We start from the raw sequence: 20,513 nt of genomic DNA, 5'->3' as shown, positions 1-20,513 counted from the left end.
ACACAACTTCCAGATATTGGCTCTTAGAACCGTCACCTAGAAAAGAGCTACCGGGAAAGCTACAATTATTCAATTTAGCTGTGTTGTGAATGAGAAATCAGTTCTTTTTTGGCTGAAATCACTGAGATTTCTTGTTGTATTTTCCAATGTCATATAATTTAGCTTATTCTGACTAATATAATCACTGTTAAGATGTTGTATTAATTGATTCATAACATAGTAATTCAACAATTATTATTATTCTTCATTATTATTATTTGCTGTGTAGTTGTTAATTCTGCTGTTTTATTTTATCAGGAATGTGTTTAACACGGCACTGCTGTGTTTATTACTTGAATGTCTTGACATTTCTTTTAGAAAACAATGGACAAAGGTCTGAAGCATAGGATTTAGGCAGATAAAAGTAACACTGCTTAAAAGCACAATTTGTCCTGTTTATAAGATCTGACACTCAACTACTGGGACCCATTTCCCAACCTATTTCTTTGCTTTCAAGATCAAATTGCCCCTCTCTACCTGTTCCTCAGAACATAGGTCTCCTCAAAGAGGCAGGTATTGACTGGCAAAGACAAAAAGATAAAATACTTCGATTTCTTCCAATAATAACTAAACCTTCCAATTATATCTGACAGAATGGAACATGTAATGTGAAGTCTTTCAGAATCCTGGAGTCCAAGATTATAGAACTTAAGGGCCATCTACTTTAGCCCTTATTCCTTTACATCTAAGAATTTTCCCGACCCTGTTTTTCTCTCTCCTGAATGAAGACCTCAAGATCCTCTGCTCCCCCTTCTACCACAGCTGGAGGATTCCCAGTATTCTCAGTGTATTTAAATGCACTGCCAGGATTGTAACAGCACAGGTTTGTGGTCAGGCAAATGAGTTCTTGAAACCCATTTCTGATCAATTTTTCCTTTATGATTTGAAGATATTCCTAAAAATAAGAGCTTGTAATCTTTGTAACCTTGGAAAATTATTTAATCTGTTTAAACTTCATTTCCTCATCTACAGAACACTAGTATTCCCATTCTCATCCCTGGTGGGAGTGAAAAGTATGTTAACTAATATATGTAACATACTTTGCACAGACTTTGATATAGTCTTAAAGATTAGTTGAAATTAAAGAAAAGGTAGTTACCATAATTGAGTACCTAATATGTGCTGAACATATTTCTTTTTACAGATTATCTCTAATCCTTAAAAGAATGTTGTCAAATAGAAATTTTTGTAACGATAGAAATGTCCTCTATCTGTTTGGTCCAAAAGGACAGCCACCAGCATATGTGGCTACTGAGTACTTCAAATGTGGCCGGCCCACCTGAGGGATTGATTTTTAATGCCATTTAGTTTCAAATAATTTAAATTTCAATGGCAATATGTGGTTAGTAGCTACTAAGCTGGCCAACACAGCCTTAGAACAACCATTAAAAACAGACATCAGCTTCCTTTTATAAAATAGAAAATGGTGTCATAAACATTGGGTAAATTCTTTAGGGTTATTCAGCCAGCAAAGAAATGAGCTGAGATATGATTTTGACTATTCCTTGGCCATCTTTCCTTCCCTTCACCTTATTGTTTCTGAGGATTTTATCATTTGTGTATATTCAGTTCCCTCACATGCAACACTTTTGCATTTATTTCAAACAGACTTCCCCGAGTCTATAACCATGGAATCCAGGAGAAGTCTGGGAAGTAGCTTAGTTAAATTTCTTTCTCTCTAAGCCAGGAATATTTTCTTTATTTTCTGCTAGGTGACCTTCAACCTCTTCCCAAATACTACCAGTGTCTGGTGGCTTGTGACCTCACTGTGTCACCTGTGCTGTTATTATAAAGTGCTTCCTTATCCTGTATTAAACTGCAACTTGATCCCAAGTGTCATGAGATAAGTGGAGAAGATCAGATGGAGCAACTTAAACAGTGTCTTCTCAGCCCGTCAAAGTCACAGTCCAGTGATCAAAGGCTTGTATAAGCCAGTCTTATATTGTGGGTTCTGAGAAGGATACAATGGGAAAGAGGTGATGAGTGGGGCAGCTGTCAGGCCCACTGGCAGGCCAACCCTGGAAATTTATGCTGATGGTATGTGCTGATGCAAGGACATTTTGTCAGAGCAGAAATCACTCACTCATGTGAATGTGTTCCTGTTATGACTAACACATTTGGCAGAAAACAGATTCACAGGCTTATGTGAGTAGAGAGTTGAGGGAGTGAGCAGAGGAGGTTGAAGCTGGAAAAATAATTGTATAGTTGATCCAATACAAGAACTAGCACATTCCTTTTAACTTGGAGGGTACTGCTTCCATTAGGGTTCTGCCAGAGGGCATTTGGGACGTTCAGTGGAAAGAGTTCAGGCACCACTGGCAGAAAGTTCAGCTCTGCCCGACACTTCCAGATTTCCAAGCCCAGTTTTTTCTTTTTATCATAGCTGTTTCAAACCTTGCTGTTTCTTCCCATACTTGGGTGCACTGTCATCTTACTCCATCATATTTAACGCACGCTGTTTTCTCTGCATTAAAGAGAGATTAGAAGCCCTTCAAGTATCTGTCACTAAACTTATAAACTCACCCTCCTAGGTGTTTCTTCTTCCTTCTTGTTAAAATGCTGATGTTTACCCATTTCTCCGTAAGAGCAATCCCTCCGCCTCTCAGGGGCCCCACTGTGTTGATTTGACATCCTTTACTTGTGTCTTCAACGTTTCCCCCTTTGTGTACACATTCCACCAGGCTTTGAACCTGCTCAAGCCTTTCTCATTTGACTCACACACATACCTCAAAACTTTCTCAATCACCTGTCTCCCTCCAGTTATTACCCCATTTCTTTTCATTTTCACATTAATCTTCTCAGGTGTGTCACCCAAACTGGCTGTCTCTATGACCTCCTTTCACACTCATTCTTCAACCGAATGCAGCTTAGATTTAATGCCATCATTCTACTGAACTATTCTCACTAAAGCCACCAAACACCAGTGCGAAACAGCATTTTTGGTCCTATTTCTGAAAGAACTCCCAGAGGAAGTATATCATATTTACTACATTTTCCTCTAGGAAATGTTCACCTCTGTGACCCCACACACTCTTTTTTCACTTTTGTCTTCCTGGCTGTTCCTCTTGAATCTTCTCTGTGAGATACTTATCTAACTATACCTAATCTCAGGACAGGAAGAGATCTTGTTTCAGTCTGCCTTATAAGTGCTGTTTCTGCATGGGACTCTATTCTTCACACTTTCCCCCCACCCTTTCCTCTATTCATCCTATTCTTAAGGCTTCAATTACTATTTCAAGCTTTCTGTGTTAACATCTTTTACATCTAGATCCAATCTAATCCTTATTGAGTTCCAAGTCCATAAATCAAATTGTTAGTGGACATCTAATATTTAAATGTCTAAAAGGAAACTCATTACCTTTGAACCATCAGAAAATAATCTCACTTTCTGCCCAATTTCCCAAGCTTAAAATGTAGGAAAGTTCTTCCTCTTTATTTTCTTTCTCATATCTAGTTAATTAGTCACTGAATTCTCTTGATTTTATTTCTCAAGTATTCCATACAGCTCCTTTTTGTTTCCAATTTCAACATTAGTCTAGACTAGTGTCATCATTCCTCATCTGGTCTACCTTAACCATCTACCAAGTTTTTTTGTTCTCTTTATTCTCTCTTGCTCTCATCCAATCCAATCTCCACATTGTTTTTAGAGTGATATAATTTTTTAAAATAAAGTTCAGCATACCATTCCATCCATAAACTACTCGAATGACTTCCCATTGCCCTAATGTACAATTCAAACTTGTTGACTAGTCTTAAATGGAGGTCTAAAATCTATCTCCTATTTCATGATAGCCAACTCCTATCTTTATCTTACATGTACTCTAACTTCTAAGGTTCCAAATATCTTTACATCCCTCTATCACAGGTTAGCTCTAATTCTCTAAGCTCTGGTCACTTTGAAGAGAAGATCACTCTTAACACAAAAGATATTTGTTTCAATAAGAAAATCATAGAACTCAATAATTCTAGGTTCCTAGGTCCCTAGGCAACACCTCAATTTATTATTCTCTTTATTCCATTGGTGTACAGTTCATGAGGTCATGTATTTCTTCCTTGAAATCAAACATAACAGGCAACTTTGAATCTGGTGCTCTAGCAATGAGGTAACACATAGATATCCTTGACTCTGGAAACACTAATGCGTTTCTCAGAGGAAATTTTTTTTAAACTTTTTTTTTTATTGAGTTATAGTCATTTTACAATGTTGTGTCAAATTCCAGTAGAGCATGATTTTTCAGTTATACATGAACATACATACATTCATTGTCACATTTTCTTTCACTGTGTGCCACCACAGATACTGTATATATTTCCCTGTGCTACACAGTACAATCTTGTTTATCTATTCTACGTTTTGAAATCCCAGTCTGTCCTGTCCCATCCCCCGTCCCCCTGGCAACCATAAGTTTGTATTCTATGTCTATGAGTATGTTTCTGTTTTGTATTTTTTTTTTTTTTTTTTTTAGATTCCACATATGAGTGATCTCATATGGTATTCCTCTCTCTCCCTCTGGCTTACTTTACCCAGAATGACACTCTCCAGGAACATCCATGTTGCTGCAAATGGTGTTATGTTGTCAGTTTTTATGGCTGCATAGTATTCCATTGTATGAATACACCACATCTTCTTTATCCAGTACTCTCAGAGGAAATTTTATAGCATTGGCAGAACAGAAAGCTGCTCACTCAAAATGGCACCTCACCACTTACTCACTGGACAAACTGAACATGGAAACTCCAAATGCTAGGCAGGAAAGAGAAAGTGATGGTGCTAGCCACTGGCTGGGTTCCAGGCAGGGGATTAAAAATCTGACTTTGGCTATTGATGTTACCATTGGTAATATCAGTTGCCATAGAGAAGAGGAAGTTCAGATGGCCAAAGAAGAGAAGAGACCAGGAGACCAGTACACCCTTGGCTGTTATCGCTTGCCGACCTATTTGCTAATCTCTTGCATCATTTCCTTGACAATCAAGGCCACACAAATGTGAAACAGAGTTGAGGTTTTTTACCGCATCATACTGTTCCCCATCAGATAAGGGTTTTAATGAGTTGTTTCTTCCCTTTGTGAGTATATCCTATAATTGATATTGGCAGGGAATTTGCAAGGAAGAGCTCAAAACAAAACAAACAAATAAACAACAACAAGAAAAAAACAGACTAGGTACAATAAATTTAAAGCCAGTTTAGGTGAACTAGTGTTATAAAGAAGAAATTCCTTTTATTTTGTAATCTGTGCATTCTGAAAGTCTGCAACCACTTGAAACAGACATAAATAGCAAGCATAGTGCAGCTGAAGAACAGTACCTAAGAAATTCCTCTGAACCTAGATATGCTGATTTAAGAATGTTTGGATATGTCATTGTAACTAAGGGATGGACTCTCAGGAGGAATCTGTATTTCAAGGAAGAGACTTTAGTAAGTACCTGAAGGAAAAGAGAACAACAGGCATGGTAGGTGAATTCACCTTACCCCAACCCCATGAACTCACCCCAGATGTCTTTGGAAAGGCAGTACAGTACAGTGGTTAAAAATGGGGGCCCTGCAGTCAACGTGCCTGGGTACCAAACTGAGTTCAGTCACTTGCAGTTGTAAGACCCTGGGCAAGTAGCTTCCTCTCTCTGAATTTTGTTCCTTATCCATTAAATACAGAAAATGTATCATAGGGGCAATGCAGGGCTGAAACGAAATCTTCCATGTTTTGAGTGTAGCACAGAGCTTGCAACAGAATATGCGCATAATGCAAATTAGCAATTAGTATTAGGGATTATGGAGAGAGATACTTCAAGCACAGACCAAAGAAGTGGTTCCTGAGAAAGTCCCTATGAGGTTGAGGCATGGGTAGCTCTGGCTTTGGTACTAGGGTATCATGTTTGTGCAATGAGGATCTTCAAACTCTGCTCCAGGAAATGTAGCTTGATTCTAGTAACACAGAGGGAGGCATTGCTAGAAATTCCAAGAGAAGCCCCTGTCCTAAGGTAGACTATGGTGTTCTCTCAGAGACCCCTGTGCACACTGGCAGGGATGAGCACTCTGAACACTGACAAGCGGGAAGGAGAGAAGGAAGCAGATTAGTGGGCACCTCTCTTGACTCCCTGGGGGGTTTGGGGGCCATTAAAGATCCTGCATAAGCCACTGTGGTGAGAATCAAAGGATCTCAGTTATTAGTAAAGTGACGCCACTTATCCCCCCAAGGTGACAAGTTTCCCAGAAAACCAGGGGTAGACGTCTTAGCATGTTGTGTTGTCCTCTCTACCAGATGATTCCGTGTTTTCAGATGAGATTTCTGAATCAGAAGTCTGTTTATTCCCTTATATCAAAACCTCGTTAATGTAGCAGACACATTCTTCTCAATCTAACCCCAAGTCTGCCTTTATAGCTTTATATTCTGACACTTCATCCACACAATCTATGTTCCAGCCGCATATACACAAAGTGTAATTCTCAGGAGCTGTTTTGCTTTCCTGCATCCCTCTCTAAGGTCTCTGCAGATGGTATGTTTCTTTTTGGAATGCTTAATCTCTCCCCATGCTTTGGACTTCAATTCAGGAAGGACTCAGCACAGAAAAGAATTCTTTCTACCAACTACTTTGACCTTTACATCAAAGCAGCTGGATCAAGAGCTTTCTCCTCTGTTGCCATCTATTACATGTACAAACTATGTTGTACTTAGAACTTACTTCCTCGCGAACAAGTTTTTTTCATGCTCATGCACTCTGTCTCAGAAATTTTGTACTTGCAATTTCTTCTGGTTGAATGGCATTACTCCAGATGCTCCATATGGCTGCCTCCTTTTCACCACTCAGGTTTCAGGTGAATTGTTACTTTTGTAGAAAGGTCTTTCATCATTTAAAATAAAGCAGACCTGACTCACACTCAGTTACTCTTAACTACTGTCTCTCCCCTTACCTTATTGTACCTGTACCTGGTATCATCTTATTTATTTGGTGACCAATTTATTGTCTCCCCCTCACCAAAAGTAAGGTGCTTTAAGGGCAATGACGGTCACTTCTATTTGTTGCTGTACCTCTGGCACCTTGATAGGGCCTAATGCATAGTAACTGCTCAATAAACATTTGTTGACTAACTGACTGTTCTCTCCAATAGACAGTGAACCTTTAGGAGGGAAGCTGTGCATTTCCACACTCAGAACCTAGTACAAGGCCTGGCAATGTTATGAGCTACACTATATATTGATCAAATGCATGACACTTTTAATTAGCCAATCAAGAACTGATTATACATTGAGAGGTCAAGAAGCCAAGTAATTCTAGGGAGTTTAATTACTGGGGAGGGTATTCAGTAGAGACAGGCTAGAAGACAGCAAAGAATTGATTAAGATACAAAGAAAGGAAACCCACTGCTTTGTGCAAATAGTGCAGGCTCAACATATGTTCATAACACTGACTTACCAAAATGGGTTTTATACTTCAACACTAATTCTCTTTTCAAAAAATATCACTTGAAACCTGCCATAGAATCACCTGCTGCTTCATTCAAGTGGGGGGGTGAGTTGCTCTGTGACAGGTGTCAGACAACATGCTAATAGCCAAGTCTATTCAAGGCACAATGTCGACTTCCGGGATCGCTTTCTTTTTCTCCCCTGCCCCACCCCCCACTTCAGGAAAAGCATGCTACTCTCCTGAGAGCATCACAATGGCAGTCCACAAATGTACCCTCTTCCTCTGAGAGAGACTAACTGTAGGGGAAAAGATAATTACGTAGTTCCTTTATCTCCAAATTATTTGTAATAAAATCTGAAATCACACCACAAGGTCTTTCATGAGGATGTCATAAATTAAGATGCATCGGTGTATCTAGTGCATCTGTTCCGTTCTCTGGTCCTTTGTCTTCTGCAAAGAGCACACCAACCTCAATACCCAGCAGACAGCATTTACGCAAATGATGTCGTGGTCTATAGCATTAATATTCAGTGATTGTCTGTCATAGACACCTTACTGTACATCTGTTATGCAAATGTATGTTAATTCCGACTCACTGACAGCTGCCTAGCTTCCCTCCCTAAAATGATCTTTTCCATTTTGAAGTTTGCAATCTGTTCCCCAAAATGTTAATCCAACAATTAGCTGAAATTGCTAAACAGAAATTGTACATGTTCAGTCTAAAATAGAAGGTGGCATTTTAAAATAGATGGTGAACCTTCTTCCCACGTCGTGTAGTTTAGATGTGCTTCCACACAGTGTAAACACTGATCTCTGCACAGCTTGGCTTGGAGCAAGTGGTGGGTTTGCCTACCCTAGTCCCAGGAGTTTGACAAGAAGGAATGGGATCACCATCCTTGTCATTCAAGGGACTTTGTCTTCAAAGATGCTTTTAGTGATGCACAGAGTTTCTTTCCATGTCTGAAATGTCTCTGTTTTCTCCACCAAAATGATTATTATCAAGCACTTGGATATTAATAAATGAATAAAGTGATGAATGATTGAGGAAAGAGATCTAAGAGCACATCCCATGTGACACAGAACCCAGTAGACACTCTCTCTGCACATGTTTGATGGATGTTAAATAGAGGATGCTTCCATATTTACTACCTCTATGCATTTTGAGGGATAGCTGAAGGGTTTTGGAGCAATAACAGAATAATCTGCTAATACTTTGAAAGGGATTATGGTGCTTAAGAGTATAAAAAAGACAAATTACATGAACATTTATTGAAAACCTACCAAGGCTAAGTAAGTACTTATATTGTACCACTATTGCTAGTCAACATGTTGGCCACATGAGTTAACTTTTAACAACATTCTTGGGAGGTAGATATCATTATACAGCTCATTTTAATAGTGATCAAAGTGAGGAATGATGTCTACAAATCCATATCACTACCATGACCTTCACCTAGTTTTTTTTTTTTCTGATTTTCTGTATGAGGAAGAACACAGACTAATGGAGAACTACAGAATGTGTGCAGTGAAGCAGAAGTCACAAGCGTCTTCTTTAATGAAGAGGCTATTTCTGACTCTCCTCAATGGATATCTGATGGTTAGCCTTCTGGAACACCGACAGCCCAACTAAGGGAAATGGACTTGAATCCACTCTGCTCCAGTAATCCTGAGAACTCAGTTTCTTCAAGGATATTTGCAGATGGGATTCCTCTCTCACCATTGAGAGTCAATTTCTAAATTGATGGTGCTAAACCAGATGATTCCAATGTTCAACCCTAGTCTAACATTTTTTCTTTGTAATTTATTTCTACGTTAGTAATGAGACAATGGTTGGATAAAATATATTAAAGATATCTAGGATATATGATATCTAGGATATAGGATATATGATAACTATGAGGCACTATCTAATCAATTTCTAGTATCATATATATGAAAACAGACATAAAGAGGTTAACTATTCTGTCCAAATTTATATAGGTAGGAAGTGGAATAACTGAGATTTGATCCTAGACTGAATCTCTTACTTCCTTTTCATAGTGCCACCCTATATACTATCTTCACCAACTACACTTCAATTAAGAAAAAGAAGAGGAGAAGATTATAATAAATTGTTAATGTATCTGCTTAATGTTAGGTGGTGTGATACATTTTTGCACGTGTGCTGTCTTGACCCAATTTGGAGGTCCAGACTAGGGGCTGGACAGTTCTTCTTATTGAGCATCCAATTAAGCACCATATCCTCTTTCTTTATCAGGATCTCATACTTCAGACCATGATACACCTTCCTTAATTGTCTTGGTCCAAGTACAGGGTAACAGAGGACCTGCTGAACCCCCCCAGGGCCTTCTGAAATGACTCACATTAGCTAACCCTAAGCCTACTTGCCCTGCCTTGCTCTTTGCTTCCTGAAGGAACCACAGTAAAGATGCTTGCTCCCGGTTTATCTCTCTGCCTGCCTTGTGAATGACCCTGGTGATCCCCCATGTGGTCCTACATACTGTGTCCTGTTTTCTCCAGGGAAGGGTAAATAAATAAAACTGTAAACTACTTTTTAATTTCTCTCTTTCGATCTACATCTATCCTCACCACACCTCACTCAAGGTAACGTGGTTAAAATAGGTAGTAGGAGATTTAGGGATTAACAATTCACCCAACATGATTCACTGCAACTCAGTCAGGAGCTCTGAAAGACTGCCACATCTGACCTCATGGTCAGTGAGGAGAATCTCTCCTAGCCTTATTTTGCTGACCTGTGAAGAGATGGGAATAATTTCCATCTCAAAAGAGTTGATGTGCATTTCCAATGAAAGAACACATGATACAAAAGCTTAGCACTATGCTTGCCTCATATTAGGTGCTCAAAAAGCATGCTAAAGGAAGAAAAAGGGGCACATATCCTGTCTCAAAAATTATAATTATATATATATATATTTGCATGTATGTATATATCTCTTTTTTGCATTTTACAAAGAACTTTCCTAGACATTATCTCATTTGATCCCCTAAACTCCCTGCTGAAACAAAAGAGCAGTTTCAATGAAGTCCATTTTACAGATAGAGAAACGGAGGCATGAGATAATTTATTGTGTTGTCTGAGATTTCTTGCTTGAACCAAAAATCCAAACCAAACCAAAATTAAAACCAAAATAAAGCAAGAAACACCTCATATTACTCAAAAGAAATTTTAGTGGTCATTCATCTAAGCCATGTTGCATTTTTGGTGGAAGTGAGCAGTACTGGTTACTAGACACAACTCTGCAGAGGTCCAGAAAACAAGGTTAAGGTCACAGTTCTGCATTTCTATGGGAAACTGTTGTCTCCTTCTTTACACTTTGCAACAATTTATGACAATGAAGTGATTGTATTCATCACTTGTATCTTTTTATTTTGTTTTGTAACGAATACATTATTTTATAAAACATGTTCTGTGACCTTCACAGTTAAGGATTTGGAGGTGTTTTTGTTTGTTTGTTTGTTTGTTTTGGTCTTACTATTTATTTTGCTCCTCTCCTCCTCTGAGTTTCTGACCAAAGCTTTTATACAAACCATTAGTAAGCTAGATGATAAAGTGCATAGAACTGATAGCTGGGATTCGATTTCATGATTCAAGGCTCCATACGTAATGAAATGCAAGAATAGTATCTGGAAGTAGAATCTATTCCTTTATACCTACTCCTCAGTAGATAGAAATGTCTGGGCCCTGAATTAGGCTGTAGAGAAAATTTACCTTCACTAGGAGCAAAATCCTACCCAGTTCAGTTTACCACAGGTAAGAATGAAGACCACATGTAGTTATTGATGGTTAAGGCTCATGAATAAAACACGCTTCAGTAAATGTCCCACATTTATAAATTAGCACCTTTACCTCACTTAGAAGAATCTGCTAAAGGGAAGAGTGCAGAGAGGCAAAAACATGGGGAGAAGGGCAGAAGTTTCCCTCCAGAAGAGACGTGGGAAAGGTCTCTATTCCATGCATTCATGAGAATCTGCTGAGGCAGGCTAAGTAGAAATTATTATCCCCACTTTATAGTTGAACGAAATTTGGACCCAGGGAAATTTTACTACTTGCCTAGAATATTCTTATTGGAAAGAGTCACAGCCAAGCCTCAAAGCCGCTTTTCCTGACTCCTGCTTCACAGGTTTTTCCACCGGCCCAGATGGTGTCTACAGATTTGGCTCTCACTTTCAAGCTTCACTGACCCTCGATGATAAATGAAGATTTGCTCTGGGTAGCTGAGCCCAGGCTGAGGTGCAGGTGCCAGACTCACTGTGGGCATTCCACTCACTCTTGCTGCTGTTCAGTGGACCTTCCCAATACACTGCCTACACTGGAATTGTGATTTATCCCAGAGACAAAGGACAAGCAGTATCCGTTCTCTGAAGAAGCTCTCAGAAGGTAAGATCCCGCTGCACCCAACTGATGTGATTGCTCGACTGACTTGGGTAGCACGCTGGAGTCCTTGGGATGAGGGAGTTGCTAAGAGGAGAATACCAGATGGAAGGACCCAGCAAAAGCATCCACGACACAGACTTAACAGTGTAATATCTGTCCCCGTTGTGGAATTGACCTCCCCTTCCTTTTCTTTGGCATCGATTTGGGAAATTAATTTTTTTTTATAATTTTACATTTCACTACTAATCTTTTTATTTGATGCCTTTGAGGATAATCGTTAGTTGGCTAATCAGAAAGGTCAGTTAAATTGAAGAATTGATGAAGACATTACACATACCTACCTTAAATACTTTATTTTAGCTTAGCATGCACTCATTCAGCAAAGTTTTGATGTAAAGGCAAGGTCTTTGACTTTAATACAGCTCTTCTGATTGGATTTCTACATAGTATTTCCTACATAAACCTTATTCTTGAAGCATGCTTTAAGAATTCCGGTTTCATTTTCCTTAAAATGGGATAAGATTTAAACACATTTGTGAGATAATATGAATTCAGATTCTTACTATATTAATACTATTTCTTTTCCATTTTTAATGTAGTATTGCCACAAATTAATCTGGTATCTTTTTAGTGACTTTCCATTATCCATTCTATGCAAAACATTAAATTAACTTGATTTTAATAGAATTAGGCAGAACAAACTTGTTGTAGGTAAAATAATGTCGGGTGGAATTTATAAGTCTTTGAAAGAATTAGCTTCACCACTTTATAGCAGAGCATGCTTCAGCAAGGTGTTTTATCTCACTAAACCTAAGTTTTTAGTGACAATGACAATGATGAGTAACTACCTTGCCAAGCTATTATGCAGCTTCAATGAGTTGATGCTTGTGAAAGAATCTGGATGGTTGAAAGGCAAAAATTATAAGAAAATGTGGGAGAAAAAGGGGACAATACAGGAAGCTGCAAATGGGGCATGAGGATGACTGTCCCTCTCTGCAGATTTCATTCTTGCCACCAGTTAGGAAGCCAGAGCTATAGACATGGATATCACTAAATAGCCATATAATTAATGCATGCTGAATATCAATGAGTGCTGCAGATGGTCCACGTCTAAAACTTCAGTAACATGAAGTCTTGGGCCACAGGGCAGAGTGAAGTCAGTGTGCCCTATCAGGAACCAATTTCTTCATGTAAGTTTACCAGAAAGAGTAATCAGTATTATAGATCGAAAACAAATCAGTGGAGGCTTCCTAAAAGAGAGAATCCCTAACTCTGGCCATGAAGCTTAGGTAAATATGGCTGAGTTTGGAGGATTGATTGATGATACTTCAGGCAATAATAAGAAAGCCAAACAAGGAAACTGCACCATGTGTCTCATGGAAAATCACTAAACACAATCATGATAGTGCTCCTGTGAAGCTTTTCCTCTCCCTCATCCTTTCTGTGCAAAGTCAGACCTTGATTTAATCTATTTATCCCCCAGCTCTCCATGGGGTGTAAACAAACACAAGTCTGATTCACAGAGCTGTTTGTTTTTCTGGCATAAGAGACTGCTGTGGAGAATAAAATGAATTCAGAAACATTTATAGAACTGTTTAGAGGTGTCATTGGCATTTCCGAGTTTTCATGCAAATTACCAAGGGCCTAATTCATCCCATGTTCCTTTGCTCAAAAGCACAGCTTGGTATCAAAGATGCAAAATAAATGAGCCTGAAAAAAGCCAGCATCTTCTCTTGCTGTCTAGTTGGAGGGATCTAGAAACAAGAAAAGGAATATTCCCAGATCCTCCTGCTAATCTTGTTTTTCAGCCTTTTGACCCAGGGAAGGCAGGTATTTGATAAATAAGATTCTACTATTCAAAGAAGCAGAAAAATTTCTTCAGTGATTGTTCCCACAGGTCCCAGGTCTGAGAAACTCTAATTTTTCCTGTCCCCAAATCTTTGATAGTTTTAAGTAAGTCACAGGAGAAACCCATGAGCCCACAGAAAATTGTGAAATTCATAGAACTCATCTTTGGAGACTTCATCCTCCACATTTCACGCTTTCTACCATCATGCCACCTAGAAGCCGTTTTTAACTGATTTCTTTCTACAAAATCAGGCTGTTATGAAAAGATGTATATCAGTGAGCTTGCTGTTTTTTTTGTTTTTTGTTTTTTTTCCTTTCTTAAAGATATTTTCATTTGACTTTGGCACCAAAGGTATTTTGGGAAAGGTATTTTGTCAGGGAAGTCAGAAGGTCATCCCAGATCTTCTGATGTCATAGTGTTTACCACACTAGCTCTTCCTGGAAAGATGTTGAGTTTTGTTTTTGCCCAAAGCATATATTTTGAATTATACAGTTAGGGGACAATGGATACAACTAGGTGTGTGCTCAAAGGTTATTAACCAAGGAATTGAAAAAAAGAGAGATCATGCCAATAATCACAAGAGTAGCTACCAGGACTTGAGGAATTTCTCTGTGCCAGATGAATTACATACATCATTTCCACCAAGTCCTTCCTGAAATATGCTCTGAGGACTATTGCTAATAATTACTAAATATTACTATGGTCTTGACCCTTGGAGAGTAGGTCATTGTTATGGAGAACACTCTACACATATTTCCCAATGATGACTCTCTCTCCTCTTGCCAGAGCCACATGGCAGGCTGCAGTTTTCACTGTTAGGACCTGTTGGGATTCCTAGAGGTAAAACCCTCAATGGAAATTGTGGCTTTCCTCCTAAATCTGTGGTACCCCAAGAGTTTCTCTTTCATGTTAATCCATAATCAGACCCCAGCAATTAGACAAAATCACTACTGAAGTTTCCTCACCAGCTTATAGCTCCAGTGGCTTTTGCTCCAGGTAAGCAGATCTCACCTGTGAATCTCTGCATTAGTATGTCTCTCCAGATTTTAAGGTGGTAGCATGCTCTGTGACTTCAATTCAATTATGGGTTCAAGAAACTTCATTGATATTCACTCTTTAGCTTTTCCTTGTTTTAAGAATGGAAGTGAGAATTTCCAAAGCTCTTTACTTGTTGGAGCTGAAACCACATGTTCTTCCCTGAATTTTTCAAGGATATTTTCACTGAATATAGAATTCAGTTTTTTTCTCTTTGTCTTTCAAATACATCACTCCATTACCTTCCTGCTTACATGATTTCTAATGAGAAGTCTGCCGTAATTCTTATAAATGTTTCTCTTTCCGTAATTTGTCTTATTTATTTTTTTCTGGCTGCCTTCAAGATTTTCTTTTTGTCTTTGGATGTAAACAAAATGATTAATGTAGAACTATGTGTAGTTTTATTGCTGTTTATTCCACTTCATGTTGTCTGATACTGAATTTATGGTTTGGTATGTTTTTGCTCCTTTTGGAAAATTCTCAGTCATTATTTCTTCAAGTATCTCTTCTCTTTCTTCTCCATATTTTATTCTAGTTCCATATATGTTAGATCATTTAATTTTGCCTCTCATATCTCTGATGCTCTGTTCTATTTTTTTCTCAATTTTTTTTCCTCTTTGCATTTAAGTTTGGATAATTTCTATTAATCTATTTTAAGATGACTGATTCTTTCCTTGATTGTGTTAATCTACTGGTAAGCCCATTGCAGGTATTCTCCATATTTGACACAGAGTTTTTGCTTATATTTTTAGATCACAATTTTATTGTTTTGTCTTATGGCTTCTGTCTCTAATGACATTACTTATCTCATCTTGTGTTTTGTCATTTATTTTTTTTTCCAATAGAAGATTTCACATGTTAATCATAATTATTTTAAATTGTTTTATTTGCTAATCCTAATATCTATGAATATGTCAGTCTGGTTTTTGCTTGTGGACTACGTGCATTCAACTTCTGTGTAATTCTTTCTTTTTAAAGTCTGGCGTATTGTGTAGGGTAATAGGTACTGACATCAATAATATTTATGCTTGTAGATAATCATGCCTTTCCCCACCCCAGCTCTTTAATACAATGATTTGGTCTAATCTACTCAGAAATTGGACTGGATTTGAAGTTTTCTAACCATTCGGTTTTGGATCTCCCCACATGCCCCCAGGTCTTTCATTGACTCTGCTCCCCTGAGAAAATCTGTCTCTTGTAGCAATCCTTGTAGCAATATTCCAATGTTATTTTTACTCAGTGCTAGTTAGTATGTAGGAGGGGCTCCTGGGGGCATTATTTGATGTTTTAATTAAGCTTTAGTCTTGGGCACTGTGAACTTGGGCCTTGGAGTATGGAATTTACAATTATCCCTTTCTTCCTCTAGAAGTAAAGTGGATCTTCCATTTGTTCTTCCTTATTTCCCTCCTCCAGCTGCACTGGGTTTCAACCAATGCCCTCGGGCTTAAGTTTGGTTGCTTTTCCTTATGCAGGTCAAGTGTTTTGTTTCAAGGGGAGATAGTGGATTTGGGACTGGGCGGAGTATCAGCAGTAACTCCTGTTTCTCTCCTTTAGACAGTACTATGGAGATGGTTTTCTTGAGATTCTCTCATATATTCCCTGTGAGCACCTGATGGGAAAGCCTGGGAGAGTGTACAAACATCGCTGTCTGTGTCCCATAGTAGCTTCATACTGTCACTAATCTATACTTAGCCTGTAGCTATTAATTAAAATTTACTAGTTGACTCTTCTTGCCAACTTAAATGGCAATCAGTGGCTATGTAAATGGTAAGTAAATGCTTAAATCTTGCTTTTAATTATTGATGTATCCTCTATACATATTTTAGGTTAATTATTTGCCCTTGTGACCTCAGTTCTCAGATAAATGTAAAACAGACAAACAAACAAACAAAAAAAGTTTTGCCCAGCTGGTTTTCTTGTAAGGGTAGGAAAGACACTCATTCTAACTGTATCTCTTAAGAGCTGAAACTGCTGGCCACTCACACTGGTTTTGACTTTAACCCTAAAATTTGATTTTTCTTTTCTGTATTCAATCTACTAGGTTTTATTCCCTTGCCCTTATAATAGCTAGTAGGTCCCTTAACCCAGACCATTGGTTGCTTATATGCCTCAGCTACTCCCAAAGCAGAGTGAAGACCCTCAGACTTTTTGTGAATCTATTTTCTTTTTGGCATCTATACTTTGTATGATATTTCCATGGCTCACCTTGCCTTCTGGGCTAAACTTTCATAATTCCATAAAATTTGTTCCATAAATACTGTCTTCCAAGAGTTAGTGCAAAGCAGAGCACAGAAATTAAGTCGACATAGTTCTCAATTCTAAGGAAGGCACATTCTAATCAATGATATAATGTATACATACACCTGACATAGATAACTTAGCATACAAGGCACAGATGAGAGAAACAAAGAATGTTATAGGAACCAAGTTTTATAAGTATATAACAAAATATGTGCTTTAAAATATTTACATGTACACCTGTATTTTAAATAAATATATGAAATACACCATGACAATATAATATTGATGTCAAATATATTAATATAAAATATACTGTATTTATGTTAAAATTTTATATCTTTACCTTTTTTTAAATTTGATCATGCAAGTGTGATTTTTCCCATTTGTTCCATGCAGAGTGCTGGCGAGGACATCCGAGACTCCTTACAGAGGCAAATCTGCGCCAGAAACTAATTGAACACTGTATGCTTAGAGCAAAGTTATTCTGAAACTTAGCTGTGATTATGTAAGAGAACTCTGGGACAGAAAAGAAGCTCAAAGGGCAGTGCACTTTGAAAAAAAAAACTAGTTTAAAAGTGTTCCCCAGAATACTTTTAATTCCTGTGAGATTGCAAGTGAGATAGGAGGGAGGAGAGAGCGCAGTGCATTTGTTATTTTTAATGCCTAAGCACAGACTTTTGATTTTTCTAAAGAAATCTTCCCAAAGAGGGGAGGAGATTTCCAGCAGCCTTGGACATAATGGAAAGGCTATTCTTGGAAATGCATTCTAGAGCCAGGCTGGTAGTATTGTTGGCAGTAAGAATGATGCAACAATAGCTGCTGAAGGTTTAGAGATGCAGGAAAGCACATATTTCCATCAGAATGTAGTAGCACCAAGCCCTTCATGTCTCGCACGTGACTATTAGGCATTCTCAGAATAAATCTTCCTGGGAGTACTCATTACCTTCATAGTAGTGGTTGTACCTGGGTCTGGGAAGGGCTCAAAAATAGCTACAACTACACATAAGCGTGCTGATAAAAAAGACCCCAAATCAACATCTCAGAACTGTTATCACATGTTATATCTCCTTGTTGGACACATTTTCATATTATCTTGTACACTCCTCTTTATGTCTGGATTTTTTAATAATAAAAGTATAGACAATTCAGATTTATTTCCAGTTTCTGATTCGGCTCATATATGGAGGACATGTTTTCTGGTGAGTTGTGAATTGGTGTGAAGGAAACACATGCTCGCACAAACACATGTGCAAAAAAGAGAATGTTTAGATTAAATATCCATTCTAGTTCATCAAAAATACAAAATCTTACCAGCAATGGTGTAGCTACACAGGGCAGGAACAGATGTAGTACTAATTCAGCCTGGCTTTTCTTGGTCCCCAGAACCCTCGTTGGGGTCTTATAGTTGTCTGTGTCACTCTTGCAAGGATGGGTATTACAGGAAGTGCAGAGTTCAATTTTCACATTATTGTTGCCCTTTTTATACATGACCTTACATCATGCTTCTAGACATACTTCCACTTACACTACACATGCTTCTTTTTAAGAGATGCTCTCTAATGTTGAGCATTCCTTTCTAGAACCAGGTTCTGAGTCTGCAAGTTTACATACTTATTCAGGGGAGAAAACTGGGTCAGTGCCTGACATCCCAGAATAATTTTGCCCTTCGATTTTTAGCAGTTTGAAAAGAGCCCCTTCCACAACCTTTTAAACTGAAGGCTAACAGAAAAAATGGTAGATTATTTCCCCCAAGAATTTTAAATGAGAAATTGAGTAAATGATGGTTCCATTTAAGAAGAAAAAGAAAATTAGTGGAAGAGGAGGTTTAGGAAAGGGAGAACTTAAGAATTATTTTTTGATCATATGTTTGAAAAGACTACTTGACATCCAAGGAAAGATTCCAAGTACACAGTTATATATAACCATGGGTTGTGTAGAACCAAATTCTACTGGTTAAAGAGAGCCATTTCACAGTAGTGGCTTAAAGCTGGTCACGCATTGAGAGCATTTGCACCATGAAAATCATTAACTGTTACAGGCCAGTATTTTTTTCTCTACAAAGCAGGTAGGAGGAATATATGGTACAGAGAGCTTCAATGAAGTACAACAGAGATGTCAGACTGAAGACTGAGATTTAATAGTCATCTGTTTATAGATAGTATTTAAAAATTGGATGAAGCTACCTTGGGAGTAAACACAGAGAAGAGATAAAGTCCAGAAACTGACATCTGGTTTCCTCCAGAGTTCAGAAGTGGGGAAGATGAGAAGTGGCAGCCATTTAAGTAAGAAGAAAACCAGGAGAACATGCCAAGGGGAGAGACTATTTCAAGAAAGAGAGACCAAGCAGTTGTGTCCAATCCTGGTGAGGAGCTGAATAAAATAGTGGTTGAACATCAACTCTTCATTTTGGCAATGTGGAGCCACTAGTGACACTGATTACCTTTGTCCCATTGGTGGATGGCGTGGAGGTCTCATTGGAAGATGTTTAGATGAGGATGATGGCTTTCTTCTTCCTCAATTCACTTAATTACTTCCAAATTTTCTCCTGAAGCACAGGTTTTTCTAAGTTCTTTAAATAATTAATTAGTTAATTAATTACCTGTTTTTTTCTTACTTTATTCATTGTCTTTTGCACTTTCTTTAAATCATTTTCACTTAATAATGCAGGGAAGATGGTACTGACAAAGCATGGCATGTTTAAGTGATACAAGCATTTGATGTGGTCCCATGGGAAGAATAGCTGGGATAAGGCTTTTGCACACTCTGCTTCCTCCAGCCTAGATTTGCAAACAATGTTTAAATATGGCAGGCATGACAAATTTGTTAGATTGGATATTCAATTTGAATGATTTTAATAAAATATTTTTGCAAATTGCTATAGCAAATATTTGGATAGGGAAGTCTCAGACAGTGAGGGAGATATGTAAAGCAAATGAGAATAATAATAGATAATGTCTCATGTTTGAAAAATAGTTTTAGGTGGAGTAAAGGCAAGACAATGTACTGGCAATATAATCTGGATTTTATAAATTTGACTTTGAAGCTTAGTTTGGCAACCAAATACCTGGGACAACCCGTGTGACCTCAGCTAGCCATCAAGCCACTCTAAGCCTTTATTTTCTCTACTGTAAAACTGAGTGACAATTATAGTATCTTAGCATTGTTATGTGGATTAAAAGGGATGGTATACAGAAAGGGCTTAGTATCTGACTATAACTCAATAAAATTTTTAAAAAAAAAAGAAAGGGCTTAGTAAAATATGTAGCAGCTAATAGTTACCTATAAATAGTAGCTAGAATAAAAAGGGAAGTGTGTTTGGAGAGATGATGTTTTGACACACTAGTGACTACTCAGAAGACGCATTTGCGTTAACTCTGAGAGGTTGTTGGCTAGTGAAAGGAGATCACATTGGGGATATTTTAACCCCTATTACTGCTCATGTTCAGATGCATGCTGAGAAATGCTGAGGTCCTCAACTCTCTTTTTCTCTAATATTCCATTCTCTTACCTTGTAGACACTGAAATGGTCAAGACTGGCTGAACTGGAAGGGA

The 20,513-nt window shown here is 38.0% G+C and overlaps 1 long non-coding RNA gene across 3 annotated transcripts in view; it reads right to left on the bottom strand.

Moving 5' to 3' along the window:
• The window catches only part of LOC116148404 (uncharacterized), an 82,864-nt gene extending 65,422 nt beyond the window's left edge, over positions 1–17,442 (bottom strand). For all 3 annotated transcript variants that reach the window (XR_010381912.1, XR_010381913.1, XR_010381911.1), the window contains exon 1: positions 17,305–17,442. This is a non-coding gene — a long non-coding RNA (uncharacterized LOC116148404). The remainder of the gene's footprint in view (positions 1–17,304) is intronic.
• Positions 17,443–20,513: the final 3,071 nt, after the last annotated feature.

Source organism: Camelus dromedarius, chromosome 1 (genome assembly GCF_036321535.1).
Source record: "Camelus dromedarius isolate mCamDro1 chromosome 1, mCamDro1.pat, whole genome shotgun sequence".
In the NCBI taxonomy this organism is placed as follows: domain Eukaryota; kingdom Metazoa; phylum Chordata; class Mammalia; order Artiodactyla; family Camelidae; genus Camelus; species Camelus dromedarius.
Note: the sequence above shows the minus strand (reverse complement) of the source record. Positions and strands in the feature narration are given on the sequence as shown.